This window comes from Thamnophis sirtalis, unplaced genomic scaffold (assembly GCF_051295495.1).
Source record: "Thamnophis sirtalis isolate CommonGarterSnake01/CBP01778 unplaced genomic scaffold, rThaSir2_p1.2 scaffold_3, whole genome shotgun sequence".
Classification (NCBI taxonomy): Eukaryota; Metazoa; Chordata; class Lepidosauria; order Squamata; family Natricidae; genus Thamnophis; species Thamnophis sirtalis.
Window position 1 is genome coordinate 101,588,168 of NW_028261383.1, and position 26,601 is coordinate 101,614,768.

Below are 26,601 nucleotides of genomic sequence, written 5' to 3' on the forward strand. Positions count from 1 at the left end.
AGAATGTTAATGTCTGTGAAACATTAACATATTTATCCCACCCTTTAGTAAGCTGGTTTTAAAGAATGTTAGCCATTGGGCTAAATAACTGAAATGCTCTGCAGACTAGAAAACAAACATTACAATGGATTGCTTTCTATGGACAACACTGAGACTCCTTCTACAGTACTTGATTGTTCTTTAGCTTTGCCTGTGTAAAAATAGTATCAATGCTTGAGGTCAGAGGTGGGAAAGATTTTTTTTTTTAATTTAGCAACTGCATTGAACATTTGGGAGAAAGTAGCTGGGGCAATGATACAAAGTAGTCACAGAAATTTTATTTATGCATGTGGCCAAAGCCAAATAGAGCTAAAATGGGGGGAAAGGGCTTGTGGAACGTATTCAGGTTTTAACTGCTAACTATGTTCAGCTTACTTTTAATGCTCCCACTGTTCTTGGATTTCACAGCATGGCAGGAAAAAAGGGGTTTTTTTTATAACTAAAGCCTGAAATGCCTGGGGAGGGTGAGGTTAAAAGAATTAAGGGAGACGTACAACCTTAAATTTTATGTTTCTCACCCCTATTCTAGCTTCCAATGCTTACTGACAGCCAGATCCTAATGATATTGATCAGAAAATAAAAAAAACAAATCTTACAATCTGGTTATATCCGTCCAAGTATCAATTGATATATCATGCTAAAAGCAACAATGAGTTCTTTTCAATGTATGAAATCCTCAGAGCTTTTTTAAAAGTACTTTTCAGAATTCTCAAGGACCAAGATAGTCTATACATCATAATGTCCTTAACAGAGTTATTGAGCTGTAAAAATATAATCTCAATTCTCTATTTAAAAACCGCTTGCATTAACTCTCAGAGGAGGAGGAGGAAGAGAAGAAGAAAAAAAATCATTCTTCCTAAACATCTGCTGACTTTCTTTTTAACATACCCAGCTCAATCATATTTATTGTCCCCCGCCTTACTAAATTTGGCGTCAGTTCTCTCTTTCTTTCATCTCTTAAAGTCCTTAGACAAATTAGAATACCCTTCAGAAAGAGCCAAAGCCCAATGAAAGAAAAATAACAGCTTGTACAGAGAAGTGGAACTAAGGAAAACTGTTAACTGTTTGGCTGATAGAAGTTTAAATCTCAGCACAGACATTTTTGGACAGTGGGTCTTGACAATTATTTCTATTTCACATCAAGCATTCCATTGTTTACAGATGCAGAAAGGCCTACAGTGGTTCTTAACATAAAGACATACAATAGCTACAATAGGCCACCTTATGTGTGCTTAGAGAAGCTCAAGTGTCTTCATAGTGTTCTCTACCTAAAAAAGCCATAAAATCATGTTTGTGGTTTATAGCTGACAACAAAACTAAATGTACAATACAGTTTTCCTTGCTTGGTACACTAACAGGCTGGTCAACATAGCTGCAATTCCTACTGAGGCCCATAATGCCAGACTGTTCTGTCACTTGCATGCCGTAAAAACATTGCGACAGTAACCACACCCAAAAATCTGAGAGAGGGTTGCAGGAAGTTTTGCTACTACGGATTCCAAAACTTCCTGAATCAAAGTACAACTTCATTTGTACAACTTCATTAATCATTTGTATCTATTTTTTTTAATTTACTGATTAATCTACCCTGATATCTCTATCATCTATATGATGTTAGAAGCAATACTTCAAACACATGTCTGGGATTAGGGTAAACATGCTATTCCTATTAGAAATGTTCCATAAATTTCAAGCTTCCCCAACTAAAGTATAGATTTAAGTTTCAGTTATTTGGTGGGTTCAAACACTCTGATTCAGAGGAAGTTCGGGAAAGTTCACAGGATATTTTTGACAAAGTAAAATATCTGTTTTATTTAATGAAACATATACCTCTCTCAGTTTTTGGTTAATCAAGAAAAGTGCCACCATACAGATTACATTAAAAATACTTTCACCAAGCAAAAAGTAGATATATCTAGACTTTAAAATCTAATTTTAGAATTTGGGTATATAATATAATGCTGGAACAAAAAATGATCCTAGTAATAAATGTATTTTGGGGATTTCACTTTAAAATGTTCAGAGAAAAGCAACAAGCATAATAATCAGAACACTAGAAATGAAGTCCTATGTAGAGAAATTAAAAGAACTGGGAATGGTTAGCATTGAGGAAAAAAATACTGATGGAGATTATGACAGCACTCTTCAAATTCCTGTTCTCCATTGACTCCAGAATGCAAGACATAATCATGGATTCCAACTGAACGTCAGGAGAAACTTAAAGACATAAAAGCATGCATACATATAATATGTATGAGTGTATACATGCTGTTATGCCATCTTAACACTGAAAAATATTTTTATACAATCCAATTTTTCAAATAAGTCTTCCAATCCATTGTTCAAAATACTGCGTAAATATGTCCATAAATGCAAGCTAAGGTAGTTATTATTCCCAAAGAAAAATGTCTTATGCACACATAAACAAACAAGCACACACACAAGAAACTAGAATGATTTGATATAGAAATCTAATTTAGAATCAAAACAGGGAGGCCATTCAAATGGCACTGAACTACCAATGATAAGTTAAGGTATTGGCTGAGTTTAAAGATTAATATGATTTTTACAGGACATATTATCCAATTTATCTTGCAGTTTACCTACCTATTTAGGCCAACAATTATATATTGTAGAAAGAAAAGTTTGCAGGACTTATAGTTTGAGTAGCAATTAAAATAGATACAAAAGAATGTAATTGATAATTGAAGATAGATGAAGAAATGTTATGAGGCAGTCAATACAAGAGAAATCATAGTATAATCTTTATTGTCATTGTACAAAATAAATACAACAAAATTGGTTTATAATCGTAATAGTTTCTGTAGAGTGTTTACAACAGAAATCTATATGGAGGAGCAGAAGAGGGGTTTTTTACAGCAACTCATAAACTGTGAATGACAGAAATGGATTATGAAATATCTTCTGCCAAAAAGATAAACTTCTGCCAAAAAGGCTGAAATAAGATCACTATTCCCACTGCTGCATATTTTGCATCCTGAAATTTTAAGTTTAGACCCTAGCATACCCAATTAAAGAATCTCAGATAGCAGATATGCATACTTTTTTTTTTTCTGGCACTCAGGCAAGTGCTATCGTGGTAACATGTAGCAAACCAGATTATTCTGCATATACAGTATGTAGGGGATTGGAGACTAAAACATATGAAGAACAGTTACAGTAACTGAGTATGTCTAGTTTAATGAAAAGAAGTACTAGGGGAGACATGATAGCAGTATTCCAATATCTCAGGGGTTGCCACAAAGAAGAGGGAATCAAACTATTCTCCAAGGCACCTGAGTGTAGAACAAAAAGCAATGGGTGGAAACTAATCAAGGAGAGAAGCAACTTAGAACTGAGGAGAAATTTCCTGACAGTTAGAACAGTTAATCAGTGGAACAGCTTGCCTCCAGAAGTTGTGAATGCCCCAACACTGGAAGTCTTTAAGAAGATGTTGGATAGCCATTTGTCTGAAACGGTATAGGGTTTCCTGCCTAGGCAGGGGGTTGGACTAGAAGACTTCCAAGGTCCCTTCCAACTCTATTGTATTATTGTATGTACATGTCTTCTGTATTTTCTACAGATTTTTTGTATTAATGACATAGTTAATTTTCAGATTATCATATAGTTCTAAAACAAAAATCCTTGAACATGTAAAGATTGTAATTCCTTGCTTATGAAACTTGTGGAAGCAAACCTGTTGCAATGCATGTTAACTGGATAATTGTATCTAACCAGAAATCCATCAAACTAAGACTAAGGGAAATTCGCAAAGAGGAAATGATGAAGGCTACCCTTTTAAGGAAGTGTGCATTCATCAAATAAATGGCAATTAATTAAATTGGATATAGGCAGTGGTGGGTTTCTAACCAGTTTACTACCTGTTGCCTTGTGCTTGCGCGCTTGCTTGCACCGCTTCTGCACATACGCAGAAGCATCCGGGCAGGTAGGCGTGCTCCCGCCACTGTTACTACCGGTTCGCACAATCTGGGCTGAACCGGGAGCAACCCACTTCTGGATATAGGTATTCTAACACTGAAGTTTGTAAAGTATGGTGCTTGAGAGTTTGAATTATGAATCAAAATGCCTCTAATTTTTATTTCAATCTTACCAACATTCAATAGATAACCTAAAATAAATAAACCTGACTCTTAAAGCCAAATGAACAATGAACACATTAGGATATCATATTAAAGTTTGATTTGCAATGTATTATGTGTAAACCAGTAACTCTGACTCCCTTCTCTTCTAACAAGCCATAATCAAGTTCAAAACCCATTGGAAGAGGAGCCAGACAGCTCAGTCAGCAAGCAAGAGCACACTGTTTGTTCACCCAAAAGTGATATTAAATGCACTAATATGATTACAAAATATAATGTGACCATAAATGTATCTTATTTTTCTTCCATGGAAAGTCAAGAAACTATTCATTACATTGGAAAATCTGGAAGATTCGGAGGAGGGGAGAAAGGAAGAGGAGGTGCAGCAGCATTAAGTGCAGGCATTTATTGTTCAGTTTGCCTCTTAGATTTAATTAAGTCCAGGACTTATCTTCAGTCAGAGGATAATATCCATATATTTTATCAGATTATCTTTTTACTAAAACATGTATATTTAGCCAGGTGATTCAAAAACACAGTAGGCAGTAGCGCACAATAAGTTTAACTTTTTAAGGAGTATCAAACGAAAATACAACTTAAAATATATTTTTTTTAAAAAGTTCCATCAAATGCAGAGAGCACAAAAATGGCTAACAGGCACAATCTAGCAAACAGAAGGAAGTGTGTAATGCCATTTTTATCCTGCTTTTTCCAGTTACACTCTTAACACATCTGTGATCAGGAGCCGATCTTATGAAAAGGTCTTAAAATACAAGAAGCATCTTCTTCTTCATTACTGAAGAAGGAAGCAGTAAAAATATCCCAGATTCTGACAGTTTAGGTTTTTAATTATTAACGCCAGCACTTTTAATTAGTTCTCAAAGTTACTGAAAATCCCCGTATGTTTTAAAACTGGCATTCTCTATTCCTTCTTGCTGGTTTTGTCTTTTTCTCACAGCATGGTATATTGAACTGACATTTTCAATAACCATCTATTGAAGAAAGCTCTTATTATCAGGCTATTCAACATAAACATCTTATTATTAGAATCTATTGCAAATACTGGGGGGGAGGGGGACTGATTACTGTAAACTAAACCAGTATCTGGATTATTTTTTTTGTCTATTTGCAAAATATCTGTTATTAAAGTTAATGAATATTAACCCCAGCAATGAGTTGCATGTTGTTAGCACCATTATTCTTTTCTCATCAATCTGTTAATTGTAAGAGAAACAAAGCACTGTCTTAAGAAATAGGAAGGATTCCAATTTTGCCTCGGCTACAGCACACATTGGAAAATTTGAAAACATGTTGTGAATGCTCTTGCAGAATGACTGCTTTTGGTAGCTTTGCAAAATGGCTACCATAGAGAAGATTGCCAGTTATAACACCAGCATTGACCTGAATGTTCTGCCATCTTCACCTGCACCATTATCGACTCTTCTTATACTTTTCTTCCATTTTCTAAAACAGCCCTAAGATGGTGCCATCCATTATTTTTATTTTCCAATATAGGTAAATAAATAGAGCTCTATCTGCAGCTCAAAAATATTCTTGAAAACTAACTATGAGTCTGGAGGCTTTGAAGCATGCCAGCTTTCTATTTTTTTATTTATTTTTGTTTGAAAATCAAAGAACATTTTAAAAAGGTAAAAATTTGGGTGGGATAGAAAATCTTGCAAGTACTTTGGCACCACACTGAGGCCCCAAACAATGAAGTATTTGCTCCAACTTTAAATAACAGTTATAAAATCCCTACCTTACAAACACACAAACACACTCGAGTCCATTTTTTTTATTACCAGAAATAGAATACAAGAAGAAAATTACATACATACAATAATTATAAATAAGGAATTATTTTTCCAGTGTAAAAAAGAAGTTACCAAAAGAATTTGTTTAATATAATAGAGGTCATTTTTTTCTAGAGAAAACTGTTTCTCTTTTAATCATGTTCTGTCTTTCTACATATGTAAGGAGGACTTGTGAGCAGATATTTATAAGGCCCTCATAAAGCATATGGAGAAGCAATGAATGCAAATTAATAAGGAGGCTCCTAATTTAAAATGAGCCATTTTACTAAGCATACCACTTCTTTAAAAGTTGCACACAAATGCAACCTCCCTTATTAGTATCACAGCTTTTTAGGGCACCATTTTGATATTACTATGTTTGGATTAATAAAGGTTTCTCAGATTTAAACTTTTCTTTGGAAGCTGCTTTAGCCTGCAACAAAACCAGCCAATTACGGTAGTCAGTAATATTTTGACTACATCAAGCAAGGAATTTTCTTTATCAGATAAAGCTAAAGATAAAGGTAATAAATAAATGGTTGAATTAATTGGGCACCTTAGTTTTATGTATTTTGCTGCTTTTATCATTTGTCTTGCACAAGCCCTTAATTAGCTGCCATATTACAGCAGCCGATAATCTTTAGGGAAGACTTGTGAGGTGGAGGCACAAGATCACTTGCAAAACTTTTAACAGGGCTGTCAGAAAGTTGTTTTCCTTCACCTGCAGGGAATGTTATAGTTCAGATGGGTAACAGGGGTTTTTCAAATCTCTCATTGGTGCAGCTTGTTATTATGATTCAGTGTCACTCTTTTTAGTAAAACTGTTTCTCCCATAAAGTTGGTTTGCTTCCCAGTATTCTCTGTCACTTTTGCAATCCAATCTTCAACCAAGCTCTGTCAACACAGGGAGGGGAGGATAGGCAGAGGAATCAAAAACCTGGTAACGCCCTGTCAGTGCTGCAACAAAGCCAAGAAGAATGTGGTACTACAGCTGCCCCAATCCATGATCCTGAGAAGATCTATTCCTTCCCAGTACTTTCCAATAGACAAACTTCAACTACTTCATTTCACTGGGCCATGTACTCTGTGAACTGATTTATTGTGTAACATAAATCTCGTACCTGCCTTTTATTGGTCCTAGCATCTCCATTTTAAAATCTTTTCCCATTCACCATACCGATTTTCAATTGGTTTCTTTGTGATTTTGGTTTATTGAGCCATGATATGATCAGACAAGCAATTTTCATACTTGGGGAGAACAGTGTGAAATGCTCCCTAAAATAACTGCATATTTTATAATTTGCATTTAAGAGCTATGTTTTTTTAAAAAAAAATCTACCCGGCTCATCATTAGTCTTTATTATTAGTCTTTCTTATCAAAGCATTTGTTTCATCTTCACAAATTAAAATTCATATGTTGTAAACCAGTTATGGAAATAGGCTTTAATTTCCACTCAATGCTGTATGTATTACTAACAAATATATCTATTTGCTCCAATTGGACAAAATTATCCTTTATACCAGTGCTGGCAAGTTTCAGGAGTAAAATAAATATATGTATCTTCTCTAGCATGTGACTCATTTCATAAATAACATGCCTCTTCATTTAATTAGAGAAACCAAGAATTCTATGCTGATTTTGCAAATATTGCAGAATATTACAATTCTGTAACTTTTTAAAAAGAGTATCCTAACATTTACTTATTTTTTTCCTCAGATTTGCCTTTTTTTAAAAGTTGGAACACTAAGTTTTTTTAATTACAAAATTGGTTGGAAATGGTGTTGTATAATATGTATTTTAATCCATTGCTCTGTGACAGTACAATCAGAGAAAATGTATATACATGTCTACTTAAAAAGAATATTCATCATTCTCCTAGATAAGCATGCCTATGATTATAATGTAAGAATGCAAGGGCTTGGAACCAAAGCTATTATATGTAAATTACAAGCAGAACTCCAAACTGTGTTGCATCCCTTTTCCACTGTAGATACCCCCATGCTCCATCCCAGCCTGGTTGAAGAAGCAGAAGGTACTGCAGCATGAAGATGCCAGTGTGGGAAAACCAAGCTGTATGAGCAGAGTTACATTTGGATTGTTCTGCATCAAATAATATGACTTTTCTGAAAAGGAATTGATGGATGGGGTCTCAAAACCACTGACTGTTATCTTTGAGGACCTCTAGATTGGGCAGGGGAAAGTGCCAGAAGAGTTAACCTTGTTCTAATCTTTGTAAAAGGGGGGGAGGAGTTCACACAAGAAACAGAAAAATCAGCTTATTGGGAATATTTGGGAAAATCCTAGAAAAGACCATCAAGCATCAGTCTGCAACCCTTTAGAAACAAATAATATGTTACTAGAAGCCAGCATCAGTTTGTTAAAAATAGGTCATGCCAGAAATTATTTTTTGGAAGAAGAGAGGGTCAAAGTGATTAGATCAGTGGATCAAAGGAATATTGCAGACGTAGCATCCTTAAGAGTTCAGTAAGGCCTTTAACACACATAGATAAAGTAGACAGCAACTGGCTCAGCAGTAATATTTGAGAAAGGGGTTGGTACACTGATAGACAACAAATTAAGCAAGAACCAGTAGTATGTGCAGCTGACAAAAGAGCCAAAGCAATCTTGAACAGTAGATGAATAGTATGGAGACCACAAGAAAGAACAGCACCCATTCCATACTGCACTGGACAGATCACATCTAGAATATTTTATCCAATTCCCCTCAACCACAGTACAAAAGGGACACAGGTGAACCAGAAAGAAGGCAAAAAATAGCAATAATGACAATGAGGCTCTTGGAGACTAACTCCTATACAGAAAGGTTGAAAGAATTGGGTATAGAAAAGAAGCCTGAAGGAGAGACACATTGTAATAGCAGTCTTCCAACACGTGAAGAGCAGTCACAGGAAAAAGATATAGATTTATCCTCAGTAGCATATCAGTATCCAAGAGTAAAAGAAAAACTAATGGGTGGAAGTTTTTCCAGAAAGAAGCATGAAATAATGAAGAATTTCTTGGTCTGAAGATATCCAAGAACTTTTCCTACACTTTTTTGGGGAAGGGGGAGTTGCTGTGTTGTTGCTGCATTTGCACCCTGCGGCTCTGATTGCTGATCCCTTTGTCAGCAACCTGCAAGGGGTCCCCCGAAGGAGCATAGTGTTCTGCAAAACTGGTAATTGCTGTTCATTCACCTGTGCTTTATCTGCTGGCTTTGGAGAATCCGATGAAGGTTTGGATGAAATTTTTCTCTATTTCTGCTCAGAAGTCTGAGAGAAGAATTAGACACGTCTCTTTGGGCTAGACTTAGTTAAGAAACTGAAAGCAGTCAAGCCAAGGAGGTGTGTCCAAAGATTTCAAACTCAGTCTCTGGGCAGATAGACAGAAGTTATACCCACACTTGGATTCTCCAAGCAGTGCACAGGAGAATGACTGGTCCAAGATTATCCAGTTAGCCTCATGCATAAGGCAGGCCCAGAATTCAGAGTCACCTGTGAATTCTAGGCCTGCCTTATGCATGAGGCTAACTGTTTTCTAGCCTGGTGCCTTCACCACTACACCAACCCGATTATGTTTTTACAAAAATCCCTCTTAAAAATGGATAATATATTTTCTGTCTAATCAGGTCAGAAAGTATCAAGGATATTTAGCATAATCATAAGAACTAAACATTATATTTTTAAAAAGGAAATATTTGCAAAATTAATATCTAAATTTTACAGCCATATTCAAAGTCAATCTCTCCCCCCTTCTTTTGGCCTGATCAAACTTATGATTTCTCTCAATCTCTCTTTCTTAGAGTCTTTTTCTAAAACACACAGCACATACTGAAGTCAAATTTACTGCTTATATTACATGTTGCTGTAATTGTGCATTTTGTATCCTCCTCTCATTAGATTGTTACATGCATATCAACATAATGAACAGAGTCTAAAAACCTCAGTTTCTTTGATCAATACATGGGTTTGTATGCGGTTCTTAGGCAATCAGATTCTGCAATTCAGCTTTCAAATATTCTTACTGAATGTTATGAATGAATTACTGAATTTAACTGAGTACTACTTTTACTTATTATTGTAATCTTCATATAGATTCTTGATGTGTGTGTGTGCGTGTGCGTGTGCGTGTGCGCGTGTGCGTGTGTGTATTGTACACTGAGAGCATATACACCAAAGACAAATTCCTTGTGTGTCCAATCACACTTGGCCAATAAAGAATTCTATTTAGTTTGCTAAGGAAAATACGTAGATGAGGACTATTTAAATATATGAGTAATTTTAACAACTAATTTCATATAATATAAATAATTTATATTTCTTCTCTCCTACCAGCATATTGCTATATGTAAGCAAGCCCATAAGTCATTCTGGCACAAGAGAAACAGTCAATGTACAATATCAGGGATATTCTTAAATGAAAGATATTGCTACATTCATTTTTATTTCAAGTAGAACATTTCTTCAAACTTCTTTATGAAAAGACAATATAAACCCAAATTATCATCAATCATTGATGCTTACGTACACTATGTATGTCAAAATAGGCAGGATGGCAGACATGGCACCGCAGTACAAGTCTCGACACTTGTGTATGCACACACAACAATAACACAAGCACAAAAGGGATGCAGCTTGCTGTCTGGCTCATTTTTACCTTCCCTATAGATGATTATGTCATTCTAATTATTAAAATATTACTCTGTTATTACTCTGGAATTATCTGAGAGAAAGGAATAATAATTAACTATTACTGTTTCTACAGTATGGAATAAGGAATTAAGAAATAAGGTGAAAATATATCATAATTAGAGATACAGAAAGATCAACATCAATACATTATTACATTATCAATACATTAATACATTATTAACATTTGAATATACCTAGGAAAGGTTTGGACTGTAGACAAAGACTTCCATATTTGACTTAAGGAGGCCCTGGCAGAAGCCCCTCCTCAAAAGATTAATGATCCCCTGTCCTTTTTCTTGTGCAGGAAGAATGATGAAGGAAGAAGAAATCGTTCTTCTCCTTCTGTACATGGAAAAAAATAGTTCCTTTCTGTTTATACTGGATATGATGGATAACACTCACTCCCTCAGTGGCAATGCTAAGAACAGGGTGGAGTTCCGCAGATAGGACTTTTAGAGAGAGCAATTATGCCCACTGATGTCAGCCAGGAGTTGGGAGGTGGGACAGATTAACTTATCTACTGGTATACACTAAGATGTTAATTGGGTGAAGAGTTTAGATAATAATCCATAGGCAGTGATCCCATCAGCTAATACACTGCCTTAAATAGTTGGCCATGGATTGGAATTCTACATTACTATAGAATTTGAGTGTGAAACAGATATTCAGTCCATTGGTATTATAATACCAAGATAATAACATTGAGTTTTAGAGATCTGCTGTACTATTAAATCAGTGCTTGGACTTAAGGGTATTAAAATCTGACAATTCACTAGTAAAGTTTTACCTTTTATCCCCACATTCCAAATTGATTACTACTGTTCAATGATATCTTGATCAGATGTTAGAAAATGTTAAGGGTTTAATTCATGGTGAGAAAGTGATAATTCTAAATGACCCTTAAAAATTAATTTTGACTTGGATTTGTGCCTGAATTTAGGGAATTTTATTTAATTTTGAATTAGATCCTGTTTGATACCTAATCTGTGAAATTATCATTCCACTGAACTCAAATGACTTCTAGTAGAGACTGCGTTCATCAAAAATTTAGCTTATAAAAAAATGCTAGACCAACCAAGAGCTCTCAATATTACTGGTTGCTGTAGTGAGCACAACAATTATATTTGTTATTTTAACTTTTCAATAAATTAATTTTTTTAATTCTTTTTCATGAAACTGGAAGATTTAATTTTTTAATCACTGAATGCAACTCCTTTTCTAATGGTTAGGATTTTTTTTCTTCCTAGCATTTTCTCCCCCCCCCCCCTTTATTAATCAAGTGTTGATCCATTGATTGTAACAGAAATTGACTGATGAGATTGTTGGCTGAGTCTGATGTCATGGGCTGAGAAAGAGAGAGAGACCCAAAGTCACCAAGGAAGTTTTAATACTTAAAATGGAACTAGATCTAGCCCGATGCCTTAACAATAGACTATATTGGCTCTCTTACTGTTAGGAATGCACTTACATATTTCTACATAATAATACATAAATACAATAATTCATATAGATCTCGTTAAATTGTGTGTGTGTGTTTTGTGTGTGTGTTGTGTATATATACTAAAGATTGAATATATAGATACTAATATATGGCCCTTATAGATGGGCCTTAAGGGTATTTATAACTTTGGAATGTCAATAAACCCAGCATTTCTGGTTCCACCACAAAAGCGCGTAGGACAAAATCGCGCTCGACAAAAGCGCGCTGTGACGTCATCACAGCGCGACGAAAAAGATCGAAAAATGTAAAAATAAAGCGAAAACCTTACCCTAAGCCCCCCAAACCTAACCCTAAACCTAACCCTAAACCTAACTCTTAACCTAACCCTAAACCTAACCGTTAAAGTAACGAAAAACCTAACGCTAACCCTTATCCTAACCCTAACGCTAACGCTAACGCTCTAAAGCTAACCCTAACCCTTAACCTAACCCTAACCCTAACCCTAACCCTAACCCTTACCTTTATGTGAATCGGCTTGCTTTAATTTAATTTTTATTAATTTTTATTTGAATTTTTCGATCTTTTTCGTCGCGCTGTGATGACGTCAAAGGCGCGATTTTGTCGATCGCGCTTTTGCCGTCCGCGCTTTTGACGGGTCACGGCATTTCTAAATCTGACATTTAGCTTTAGAAGGAATAGCTGAGATTACATTAACATTTCAATTTTGGTTTTCCAGTTCTGAACATCCAAATATAGTATCAAAGAATATTATTTAAAAATATAGTACATTTGTCAACTGCTTATCGATTTAATTAAAAAAGAACAATGAACTTTCTCCCAAACTGTCTTCCAATTCATACATTCATTTAAAGAAGATAAGAAAACAAAAACATTCAAATTATCAAAAATAACTACTGAAAAACTTTTTATATCTCGTGATATAAAGACTAACCTAGACTAACATCAAGCAAAAGGGCCTTTGTTGCTTTCCTAAATTGATTGTTCAGCTTTACTACAATTCTTGAAGATAGAAATTCAAAGGATATAAATAGAAACAAGATAGACATATATTTCAGAATGACCAGCAATTGGATTTATTGTCATCAAGGTAAGCAAATCAGAAATAAATTATCCAAATATACTATTGGTATTTTTCGGAGTATAAGATGCTTCTTTTTCCCTCAAAAAAGAGGCTGAAAATCTGGGTGCGTCTTATACACTGAATACAGCAAACCTTGCCTTCCGAAACCCCGCCCCCTTCAAGAAAATGGCTGTGCAGGGCATGGATAGCCTCTTGGAAACTTTTAGAGAGCTCCTGGGGGCTGGGGAGGGCAGAAATGAGCAAAAAATGGCCCATTTCTTTTGCTCAATTTTACCCAGCCCCCAGGAACACTCTATAAGCTTCCTAAAGGCTATCCATGCCCTTTTTTTAACAAAAAACAAGCCACTTTTGGGCTTTAGGGGTTTTTTTGTGAAAAATGGGCCGTTTTGGGGAGTTTGCAGAGTGCAAAAACTTTTTTTTTATTTGCCTCTTCAAAACCTGGATGCATCTTATACTCCGGTGCATCTTATACTCCGAAATACAGTAAATAGGTCTAATTTAAACGTCCCAGACCAATATAGAACATGGATGTCCTTCAGATGTCACAGTTTCAAGAAGCATTTTCCTGCAAAATCATAAAGTCACTGGGGAAGGTACAATTTAAAAGCAAAATGTGAAATTACCATTAAAAAAATGGAATGGAACAGATGTAACTAAACACATCAACATTGACATTAGCTAGAAAAACTGATCCATCCTAACAATGAGAACTGGCATTTCCAAGAATACTTGACAAGTTGAAAGCTACTGCAGAAAAGAGTCACCTGTTCATTTTACATAACAAAAGTGAATATTTGTATTTTTATAATTAAACCAGATTACATCCCACCGTGCCAGGGGTTGGGGGGGAGGAGGAAGCTCCTCTGGTGGATGATTGAATGAATGATTACCTTTTCAACTGCTTACAAAAGGTACTGTAACTTTATTACAGACATTTCTGGAAAAAGTTCCTTGTGTTAGTAGTTAACATGTAGTAGTAACATGCACACTTGCATGTTAGCATTTATTATGTCCAATATTTTCTAAACAGTGTTTCCTGAAAATAGGTTATAACAATTTTAGCAAAAATTCTAACCCCATAAAATATATTCTCATTTTAAAAAAAATCTTGCAGAGCTTTACTTTACTATAATTCATCAACAGCAGAGATATAACGGTATTTAATAATGGACAAATTATATGGAAGATTTCTGGAGAGGAATTTTACTGCATTCAAATAATCTGCTACTAAACTCATTTAGCTGCACATTTTGCCTAGTTTTTCAGTGAAACCTGCTCTTCCAAAAGTTGCACTAGAATGACCAGGACTGTGAGGATTAAGTTGCTTTCACATGAGCTAAACAAATTATGCTAAACAAATGACAGAGCCGAGGTGGCGCAGTGGTTAAATGCAGCACTGCAGGCTACTTCAGCTGACTGCAGTTCTGCAGTTCGGCTGTTCAAATCTCACTGGCTCAGGGTTGATTCAGCCTTCCATCCTTCCGAGGTGGGTAAAATGAGGATCCGGATTGTTGTTGGGGGCAATATGCTGACTCTGTAAACCGCTTAGAGAGGGCTGAAAGCCCTATGAAGCAGTATGTAAGTATAACTGCTATTGCTATTGCTAGTACACTTCGCTTCATGCTTAATACCCTACTTGAGTATTGGACAGGAGTAATATGCCCTAATATAATGTATAGAGTAATCTGGAAAGGGAGAATAATAAATGTAATAATTGCTTATTTTTAAAACATTACCCTGACACAAATTTACCAAATCTAAACTGTAAAAATCTAGAAAGCTAGTAAGTGGCAGCAAAAATAATTGTAGCTATCTGTTCTAGGAGTTGGATTCATTGTCCTAATTGGCATCTTCCAACTTTACAATTTTATTTCCCTGGACTTAATACAAAACATATTAAATCATTCAATTTTTTTTTAAAAAACTAGCATTATATAGTGCCATATTGTATTACTTTTACTACTAGTTTAGAACACATCAACATCAGATGAAAAACTTGTGTTTAAGACAAACAATGCTTGCTCCTGGGGAGGAAAGCTATGGCAAATCTAGACAACATACTAAAAAGCAGAGACATCACCCTGCTGGAAAAGACTCCTGTGAGTCCCTTAGACTGCAAGGCGATCAAACCAATCAGTCCTAGAGGAGACCAACCCTGACTGCTCTTTAAAAAGCCAGATCCTGAAGATGAAACTCAAATACTTTGGCCGCCTAATGAGAAGGAAGGACTCACTGGAGAAGAACCTAATGTTGGGAACAATTGAGGGCAAAAGAAGAAGGGGATGACAGAGAATGAGGTGGATGGATGGAGTCACCAAAGCAGTTGGAGTGAGCTTAAATGGACTTCAGAGGATAGTAGAGGGCAGGAAGGCATGAAGGAATGTTGCCCATGGGGTAATTATGGGTCCAGCACGACTTCGCAACTAACAACAACAAACAAATTTGTGAATAATTGCACAATTGTGATGATATTTGTGAAAAAAATTGAAAAAACAAATTCCTTGTGTGTTCACTCACACGGACAATAAAAATATTTAGTCTATTCTAGGCTAAACTATTCATTTTGCAGTTATAATAATGAATTAACAAATAAAATCAAGATGTGCATTTTCCTATCACATTATTTCTTTAGTCTCTGAAGCTCTTGAAATATAATCCAAGATCCCTTTGCCAATCTAGTTTCAAGACTCTACATGCTAGCCATCTTTATATTTCACATTTTATTTAGACCATGTCTTGTTCACCACTGCATTGCTCTTCTACAGGTTAATTCAGAATGGGGTGACATTACTAAAACAAAGATTTTGACACAATAAGAACAATTGGTAGTCAACTGCAACTGGGATCTTCAACTTTTTAAAAATGTTCAAAGTTAGTAATTACCACTTTTACTGTGCCAAAATTGAATTTTAAGCTATTTCAAATGCTCAATGTATTGCTCAATGTTCTTGATGTATCTCATTTTCTAAGATGCAAAATATCTTTAGAATAGTAAATTCAAGGGCAGGGTAGGTATTCAAGATTTTTTTATTTCAAACAATTGGATATCTTTTATGAATATTCTAATTAAGCAGTTTGACAAATGATGCTGTCTCCGATAGTAGAAATCACAATACTATTATGCTTCTGATCAAAAGTTTAATGTGTTTTATATTTGTAACTGTTGAAAGAAAGTCAGGCATCATTCTTTATTTTCTTTTCCCCATGTTCCCCTTTATCCTTTGTCCTTCACTATTTTTCCCCTAATTTTATTTTTTAATATTTTATTTTTTTATAAATTTAATAAAGTACAAATAAAAAAGAATGGCATAAGGTGCTACATCTTGCTATACATAGCACTTGATATCATTCAGCTAATCTTCTAGTCAGCATTTTACAGTTTCAAACACAAAAGTTCGTAAGCCCAAAATACCCTGGGATTCTCACAAACTTCATTATCATGCCACCATCAAAGCAGATCTTCTCTATGCAGCAGAGAGCTTCTGAGGAAACCCAGCACTGCTATCTCAATATGTTGCCAGATGCTTCAAGGGAGATACCATGTCATTTAAGGTATATTGAAAGGCAGCAAATATATCTAGTGCTCTTTTCTCCTACTATAGTATTTTCTTCCCAACAACAATCTATAAGGTAGGAGAGACTGAGGGAGTGACTGGCCTAAAATCACCAAGCTGGCTTTCATGCCAAAGGCAGGCCTAGAATTTGCAGTCTTCTGTTTTCTAACTGCTATACTAAACTGGCTCTCATATACACATTACTTACCTTAATAGTTAAATATGTGATATGGCATGGATAATAATTGTACCAAGCTTACCCCAGCTGTCTAATCATCCACCTTTATTATCTTTGCTACCGTATAAATATTCTCTTCCACAAAAAAGACAAAGCAACCACCAGCTATACATTTCATTTAATCTAAAAGGAAATGTTAATATTCTGTTATTTGACAGCATTAATCTGGATATTTTGTCATTTTAGAGACAATTTGCATTATAACTTTAATTTTGGTTGTTTAGCCCTTTCAAGGTAGTCCAAACAAGAAGCCCAACCATCCACATCAGCATTATCTTTACTTTAAGATTACATTAATAGAATCTTAAGAGCCAAGTAAGAGCCAAGGTGGCGCAGTGGTTAAATGCAGCACTGCAGGCTACTGCTAGATCAGCAGGTCAGCGGTTCAAATCTCACCGGCTCAGGGTTGACTCAGCCTTCCATCCTTCCGAGGTGGGTAAAATGAGGACCCAGATTGTTGGGGGCAATATGCTGACTCTCTGTAAACCGCTTAGAGAGGCCTGAAAGGCCTATGAAGCGGTATATAAGTCTACTGCTATTGCTATTGCTAAATCTTGCAAGACTGTAAGCATTTCTCTCCTAATCTCTTTTTAATTCCACCAAAACTAGGTGGGTCCCTTATGAAATGCTTCCCATGCTTTCCCCCCAACTGAGGATTGAACTACCTCTTATCCGACCAATGTCTTGGAACTGATGCCTGGGCTGTGGTCTTCCTCTTGTCTCCCAAGGTCATTCCCATATACCTTTGTCTCCTGCTTGTCAATATCAAAGATTTCTAAAGCTGAAAGCTTAATCCCAAATGCATAGCTACAGTAAAGGATATTGGATTGTGCAAATCAAGTGGAAATATCAATTCACTACCACATGATATGGGTCTGGCTAATAGCTTAGGTAACTTTAAATAAACATGACACAGAATCTTATTGTATTTGTTGGCAAGTATGATTGGGGTGGTGGTGGTCATATTCCCAGACTGTACAGCACCTAACATCAGTCAGAAAGGGGAAACGTAACATGTATATTTCAGGGGTGGGTTCTGGAAAGCACTACTACTGGTTTGCTTGTGTGCACGCTTTGCGCGCGCTGCTTGATGAGCGCTGCATGTGCATGTGCAGTGCAATTAAAATTGTGCAGAACTGAAAAACAAGATGGCTGTGCCGCCTAGGGAACTAGTTTGGGGGTATGGCAGGTCTGGGTTGCTGCCGGTTTCCCAGACCCAGGCCACCAAACCACTACCCGTTCGGTCAAACCGGTCCAAACTGGTAGGAACCCACCACTGCTACATTGTCTTATCTGACGGTTTTCTGGAGGAATGTAAGTGGCCATTAAGGAAAACTTAGGATGGTATAGGCAAGATAAATTATTGGTAGAAATTAATGACCTATCTTTCATATTATCTTATGTTTCCCTTGATATTTCTTCTTAAATGTTTTATGCTATCATATCTTCCTCAAATTAATTCATTTTTCCCCTTATGTTCCATTCATGTAACTAATTTCAAAGACATTATACAAAGAACGTTGTATAACACAGAAACAAGAAAGCCAGGGTTGGTTTATCATGATGATAATGTTCAAATTGTCATGTCAAATAAGCTGAATTTGGAGGAGGTAAAGCAGATCTCTCCCTGTCAGGTTCAATCTTTGAAAGTCAAATATCTCAGAAAGGAAATGCAATCAAGTTTCTAGAGGAAGATTCTGCACTCTTGTAGATATAAATACCCGTACTGAAAATGACAGCTGCTCAAGACAAACATGAGACAGTAGTCAGAAAGATGATAAACAAAAATACAATTATAACAATTGGCAAGGGTTGGTGGACAACTATTTGAAAACAGCAGTATTTAACGAAGTAGACCACATAATATATAAAAAAAGAAAAAACCCAAGAAACTGGCTCATTTACAATACTCAGAATATTTAAAATCGTTCATGCAATCTATATAAATTATCCTGAATTGAAATCTGTCTAGGAAGATCAACAGATTTCTGGCATTCTGAGTTTATGATACTAAAAATACTAGGTCTTATATCATATGAATATTAAACTGAAGGCCTTATTATTTTTTAAAAGCTACCATAAAATACCATAAGAACTCATAGAGCCAGTCTAACATTTCTGATCAAAAATGAGATCAGAACAAGACCCTATGTTTCCTGTCAAGCCCTCAATTTTATTTTTTCCATCCTCCAAGTCTGGGTTATTACCATTCTGTTACCATGATTACAGACTAGGAGGGTTGCCATGATTACAGACTCGGAAGGTTTGAACCAATTCCCCAAATTTACTATCTTTAAAGCCAAGGCTAGAACAATATGCAAAAATTCAACACTATTCCATAATTCATGTAGTCCTTAGGGTAAGTATTAGAATATACTCATCTATTCCCATCAATTCTTCATGTACAGATGACAGATAGCAACTATGCTGATAACAAAATTCATCAATAAAGTCAACAGAAAGTAGCAGATATTTTAAAGGCATTTTTGGGTCTTATTATACCACTACCACCATTCACTTCCCGTCTTTCAGGAATCTAATAAATCCTGAAACAGTAAAGATTATTTGCCATTGAAAATTATTCCCCTTGAGGATTTCTTGTATCTTTCATCTAAAAGAGACAGAAAAATAGGGTTTCCTTAATTTTGAGAACCAAATATGGCCACGTGATTGTTTAATGACTGTTCAAAGTTACAACAGCACTGAAAAATATGACATATAACCATTTTTCACAATTACAACTGTTGCGGCATCCCTATGGTCACATGGTCAAAATTTGGACACTTCACAGCAGGCTCATATTTATGCCGATTGCAGTGTTCTGGGGTCTTGTAATCCCTTTTACAAGGGTCGGTAAAATGAGGACTCAGATTGTTGGGGACAATATGCTTACTCTCTAAACCGCTTAAAAAGGGCTGTAAAGTACTGTGAAGCTGTGCATAAGTCTAAATCAGTGGTGGGCTGCTTCCGGTTTGGGCGAACCGATAGTTGCGACCTGTGGGTGTGGGTGTGCGTGTAGGTGTGGGTGATGCTATGCTAGCCTTTAGCCTTGTTTTTGATGTCGCACACATGTGCAAAAGGCATGCCTGTGAGTGAAGCACATGCGCAGAAGGCACACGTTCACAACCAGCAAACCGATTGTTAAGGTAAGTACAGCCCACTTCTGGTCTAAATGCTATTGCTATTACTAACTTAACAACTGCAGTGTTTCATTTAACAACTATGGCAAGAAAGGTCCTAAAATGAAGTAAAACTCACTTAACTCATTGCCTCACTTAGCAATGGAAATTTGAGGCTCAATTATGGTCATAAGTCAAGAACTACCTGAATTTTAATGCAGATTTCAAGGCAGTAATGTTTATATATTATGACTGAAATTACTAACATTCTATTATTTAGAAAGCTTAAAAGTATAGGAAATGAAAAGGAAAAAACAATCTAGCAGTATTAACTGCCATTTAGGATGTCAGTGTTCCATGCATAATATTATTTATCTTCTCATCCAGACTGCAGTGTAAGATGAAAGAAAAACACTGCAATTCACATAAAAGTATTAATTATATGATAATGGTTTCAGCCTTAAGCTAATTGCTTAATATTAATATCTTCAATGTATTCTTGCTTAAGCATTGAATGTATTTCTGAAATTCCTCTAGAGGCCAGATTGCCTCTTGAAACAGCTTTTCTGTGAACAAAATGTCAGAGACCAGGTTCCCTCCTCATAGTCTTCATCATGTTCCAAAGATTCAATAGCTGACATAAATCATTCTAGGCTTTGCTGAATACACAAAGATAGGCTCTATTTCGTCAGGCATAGACAAGCATATATCAATCTGCCTGGATAGTTTCATGTGTTAAGAAGGATTAAAAAGGCTCAGAAGGAAGACTATCAGGGAGTATCAGTGCTAAAGATATCTCAAAAGAAAAAAAAATGTACTGATGCCAAGAAAGCTGCACATTTGTGTTCATGAAGTCATCAAGAGCCAACCTTAATTGAAGCATGCTTCTAACTTTTTTTTTTTTAACCTGTCTGTCTTTGTGCAAGAAAAGGAATCACAATCCATTTCTCTGTACATGGTCTCTGCCTCTCTGAAATGAGGCAGAATAAAGGATGGGTGAGAGATGGGAGCGCTCTGGACATCTAATTCCATTCATCCATTGTTTATGTCTATTTATTTAGTTCTTGTTTAGCTCTTAATGATGTTCCATCCTCTTTTATCCTAAAAGACAACAGCTATTATAAGAAAGCTAAAATAAATTAAGATGGTCATGCTTCTCTCTTGTCTCCACAATCCATCAATATTTATTATAGAATTTTTGATGGATAACATGTGTCAGCCACTAAGAATATTGTGAATATAATACATAACAAGGTGCTCACAGATGCTAACTCTGGTATCTTTATTTGCTATGCCAATTCTGTCTTATGACGTTTAGAATGTTTTGGAAGTTTAGATTAAGATCTTTCTAAAATTCACAAACAACAAAGCTCTCATTTAGTTCACTGATATTACTTTAAAGAGGGCATAACCCAGTGGTGGGTGGCAGGCGGTACACCCCGGTACGGGCGTATTGGATCCTGCCCAGAGCACTGGGTACCGTTCCGGTACGGTACTCCATAGGGCCCACCTGCTCGCCCAAGCTCCTTACATGGCTCGTACAGCACCTGCATGACGCTTTGCTGAGCAGCTGAAGCATTGTGGAGGTTTGCGGAAGCGTCATTTGACATTATAACACATGCCCGTGCATCGCACGAGTGCATGTAGGTGACACCGGGGCCATTCAAACCATACCAGTTGGAACGGAATCCGGAACCCACCACTGGCATAACCATCAATACATTATAATATGGGGGAAAGCAGTACTTATATTTCTGTTTGCCCAAATCTAATTAATAAATAAATACTGGGCTATTTCTCTATATCTATTTGGGATATATTTTTTTCAAAACCCTATATCTATAAATTGTAAGAACTTCTCAACGTTTGGAATGGCCAAATAGCAAATCATAGCTAACTTTAATAAACATTTCAAACTAAATACCTAATATACAGTACCTGTATAAGATCCTTTACAGCAATTACTTCTGCAGTATTTGAGTTATTAACTAAGATTCCTTGTTTATGGATAGAAAAATGCTGATTTTCTCCAGCTCTTACTTGAAACACCTAACCTAAAAAGCATAGCCAATTAGATCTACAAGCTAGCTCCCTTCAGACTAATGAAAACAATCTCTTTTATTTACCTTCCCCATCCCATATAAATATGCCTTAGGGAAGTCACTGTGGCTTCCCTTCTTCTCAGTATCAGAATGGAAAATATCAGCAGTAAAGCACCTCCCTGCCTTATTTGCTTCTTTTAATCCACAGTAACAACAGCTTGACTTGCCTTCATTTTCATTCTAGAGAGCAGTAAGTAAAAGCTCATATTTTCAGTTTCATCTTAACCCTCTTCCTTGATCTTAGGATCTTTTCCTTTCCAGGATTTCTGCCCATTCAGCAATATATGTGCATTGCTGCTTGTGTGAGCCAATGCATGAACATACTACTTGAATGAGGCTATAATATTTAAATATAGTTGTTTTATTATTACGGTGGAATTTTTTTTTACTTTGCTTACCACTAGTTAGAATAGCCGGTTTGTGAAAAAAAAAATAACATATTTTGTATTACTTTCTCTTTCCATTGATACCTTCCTAAAATACCAGCTTCAACTAGCCATATCTTCCTTTTTCTCGTTCTACTGCTATCCTTGGATAGAGTCTCTACTTTAATTTTATTTCAGTGTAAATGTATGGACTAAACTCTGGTTTTGTTGTAATTAAAACTTATTTGCCAAATTAATTATATCTGTGAACAATTCTTTTCTGCAATTAAGGATGATGAGAGCAGTACCTGCTAGTAGGAAAAGTAAATATAAAAAATCTACATTCGGTACAAATGAGTTTAGACTCCTCCATATTCAAAGTTCACAAGTAATCAATCAGATTAATGTAAATGAAAGGTCTTTCTCCCTGAATCAACAGAATACAGACAATTAATGGCAAAGGCATCACATCTAAATATGATACATTCCAGGAGGGCTTTCAAGAGACCTTTGTTTGTGAGATAAAGTTAAAATGGGCATAATTAAAATGTGTATTGTTCTTTTTTTTTTCTTCTGCATTATTGTGCTCGGTAAATTAAGTTGGAAAAATTATATGATTTGTGCTATGCCCTCTACAGTTCTTGACAGTAAATTAGCTATGGCACCTTACATTTTCTATCTTTGTCTCTGTGATCAACATTCTCAATGTGAACCTTTCTCATTGTTTAACTGTCCACTGACATAACATATTAGAGAAAAACAACTAATATATGCATACTTTCACAGTGACCAAAGTTTGAAACTTGCTATTTTCTCCCAAGTATTTATCAAAGACTGTAGAGATTCTCAGTCATCCAACTCATGGTTGTCCCAAAGGTGCTTTTTCAGGAGACATTGGACTTTCTGGACTATATATCAAAGAATATGATTAAATTTTAGAATGCAAAACCATAGACTCCTGAAGAAATATCATGGTTCATAACTGATTTCAGAAGTGAAAATCAGTTCTAACATCTGACATGGATATCAGTGTTATATTTTGATTACAACCAGACACTGAAGATATATTTAATTCTTTTAAAATATGACTCTCATTTAGGACTGTGGGAAGCATTCAAAAGAAGTGATTTGCAAAAGTCTTTTAGTATAAAATGAATAAAGCACTCTTCCCAAAGGATTACACATAAACCACACACATAAAGATCACCAGGAAGAGAATTCACAGCAGTTGTCTATACCTTCCAGGGGAAGCAACTGCTAGACTACTTCAAGGATGGAATCTTCACTTGCTTTAAGATGCTTTGGGAGTCTCTGTTTTCAAATGCTTCCCCATAATCCTACTTTGTCCCTGTTTATACAGCCTTGGACCTAGAATTATAATATTTTTTTCTGAACAGTTAAAGTACTGATTCATTTTACTTTTAACATTAAATATGTCATGAATTTTCAATCAAATGATAGACAAACCCTTCACTGTTGACGTATCAATGGATGTTTTATGTTAAATGTTATTCTAGTTGCCTTTAATGTTTGTGTGTATATGTGTCAATTCCTAGAAGAGATGGCTTAACAGCTATGCCTACATACGCTACGATTCCATCTACCAAGCCCCCCCCCCCATACACACACACAGATATTGGCCTGGAATTAATTCCATTTTATCCCACATACAAGCTGTAGATCCTCAATAGATAATGTATAGCTTCAGAAATACCATTCTCCAGAAAGATAGTATGGAACATATAGTTTTCAATTAAACATTACAAGGGCAAATAAAATAATTTTCCTAAAGATGTTGGATTCCACATCAAATGATACCCAGCTGAAATTAAACCACAACATGCCTAGTGTTCAAGCAATAGAAGTTGCCTAGTTACAAGACACCACTTAGTAAATTAGATCTATGCTGAATTGAACCAGCTTTTAGACAAGACAAAGGGATTTCAATTCATTCTAGAAATAGTAATACAGGAAAAAGTATCAAAGGTCATGGAAGAGAAGGCCAACCAATCCTGGAACAGTTTTTTTTTCCCGTGGAAAGGAAAGGCCAGTTAATCAGGTCTTGCCAGATTCTCTCACTATCTGTTTTACTTGAGTACTTGATTTCATATCTTAAAACATTATATTGGCTTGGAGATTAATACCAATCATTACTTTTCACCTCCAGAAGTGGGTAGTACCAATCTGCCAATCAGTGAAGCATTTAGGACTCTTTGAGTCAAGAGTAACTTTAAAAAGTTAATTCCATTAACAACAACTGTGAAAACAGAAAACATATACTTTTAAGGAAGATCATAAATCTGCCTTAGCACTCCTCAAAAATAACCTACTAATTAGAGCAAAAGTCCTGATAAACTAAGCAAATGCAGCCTCAGACACATAAAACCCAGAAACATGTAAGTAAAGATTACTTTAAGCATTAACTCCATACTAAGCAAGTGACTTTCATACCATTCTGTTCTGAAGGAACTTTACATTAAAACAGAAATATTGAGTTACTTAAATGGCCTCTTTTCTTCCTGATGCTGTAAATTTTTAGACATATTTTCATTCAGATACACCTTGGTGAGAAGAATGGGATGGGATGGGATGGGATGGGATGGGATGGGATGGGATGGGAGAGAAGAAAAGAGATTAGATTAGATGAGATGAGATTTTTTATTGACCAAGTGTGACTGGACACACGAGGAATTTGTCTCCAGTGCAGAAGCTCTCAGTGTACATGCAAAGCAACAGAGTAAAAATAATCTTAATAATGATACTAATAAGACAGAGTAGTGCAGGAGATGAGAAGGATAGTAATAATAGTACAGCCATAAAACATGGGTGAATAAGACATAAGACAGTACTGTGAGGATTAGGTATTCAACAGATTGATGGTACAAGGCGGGGAAACTATCCTTGTGTCTAGTTGGTTTGGCATGCAATGCCCTATTGTGGCATCCCAAGAAATAGTTAATGTCCAGGATAAGAGGGGTCTGTGATTATTTTCTCAGACATCCTTCTAACAGCATAGTATTAGTTATTCAAGTCTCAGGCCACTCAGAGATTTGGGTGCTGCCTGAAAGAGTTGGAGCACTTAACATGACCAGTAATGTAAAATTTCATATACGTATTATAGCACATGAGGACTACACTTCTCAAAATGCCAGCAGGCATGGAAAACAAATTATTTAAAGAAAGGATCATGTGGGTTTTATGTATTCCTATTCCATTTAGTGACAGATTCTGCATCATGTTGTATTTCAGATGACTCCCAGAGAGGAGTCATAGTGTACAGTAATTTTACATGAGCCAAAACATTCATCCAAGCCTTGACTGCTTAATTTTAGACTGTGACTAACTCTTCTTTTTTCATAGTTCACCTGCCAATCCTTAATTACTCCCCATATAATCAAACAAATTTTCTTGCTTTCTCATAATAATCCTGTACCAGATGAGAGCAATTGCCCAATACTGTGTAATTATTACTATTGGAGAAAAATATGCCAACTGGTAGAATTTTCTTCAGTTTTAAATCTCTTGTCTTCATTGGAAATCCCAAACTTCATAATTGCATTTATTTCAAGGAAGGCATTAGGGATAAACACATGCTTAGCTTTCTCTTGAGATAAATGGAAGAAGAAGAAAAACTGCAGTAAGGACAAACTATCAAATAAAAAGAAAAAGCAATTGTTTTAAAATTACAAACTCTTATCCCATTAGTCCCTTTGAGATTAGCAGTATTATGCAAAGTGCAGAAAAGAACTTAAAACATATGAGATAAGAAAGAGAAAACATAGATAAATCTGGTTAACAGAAACATTAACACTACATATAATGACTCCCTATCTTTCTGTTCTTGTAAAACATCCTTGCTCCCACACATCCATACCTCTCTTCAAACATCGATTTGTGCTCTTCAAAGTTCCTGCCTCTCTTTTCTTAGGATCATATCAACTCACTCATATAACTAAGGATAACGTATCATGTAACAGGACATTTAACTCCTACATATCAACTGTATATAATTCCCCCCTTCTTTTACACAATCCCTCCTATCCTTTTTTCACGACAGAC

At 35.7% G+C, this 26,601-nt stretch overlaps 1 protein-coding gene across 3 annotated transcripts in view; it reads right to left on the bottom strand.

Annotated features, from left to right (window-relative positions):
* The window catches only part of CPEB4 (cytoplasmic polyadenylation element binding protein 4), a 60,586-nt gene that overhangs the window by 15,338 nt on the left and 18,647 nt on the right, over window positions 1-26,601 (bottom strand). The gene's annotated exons all lie outside the window — the stretch shown is intronic.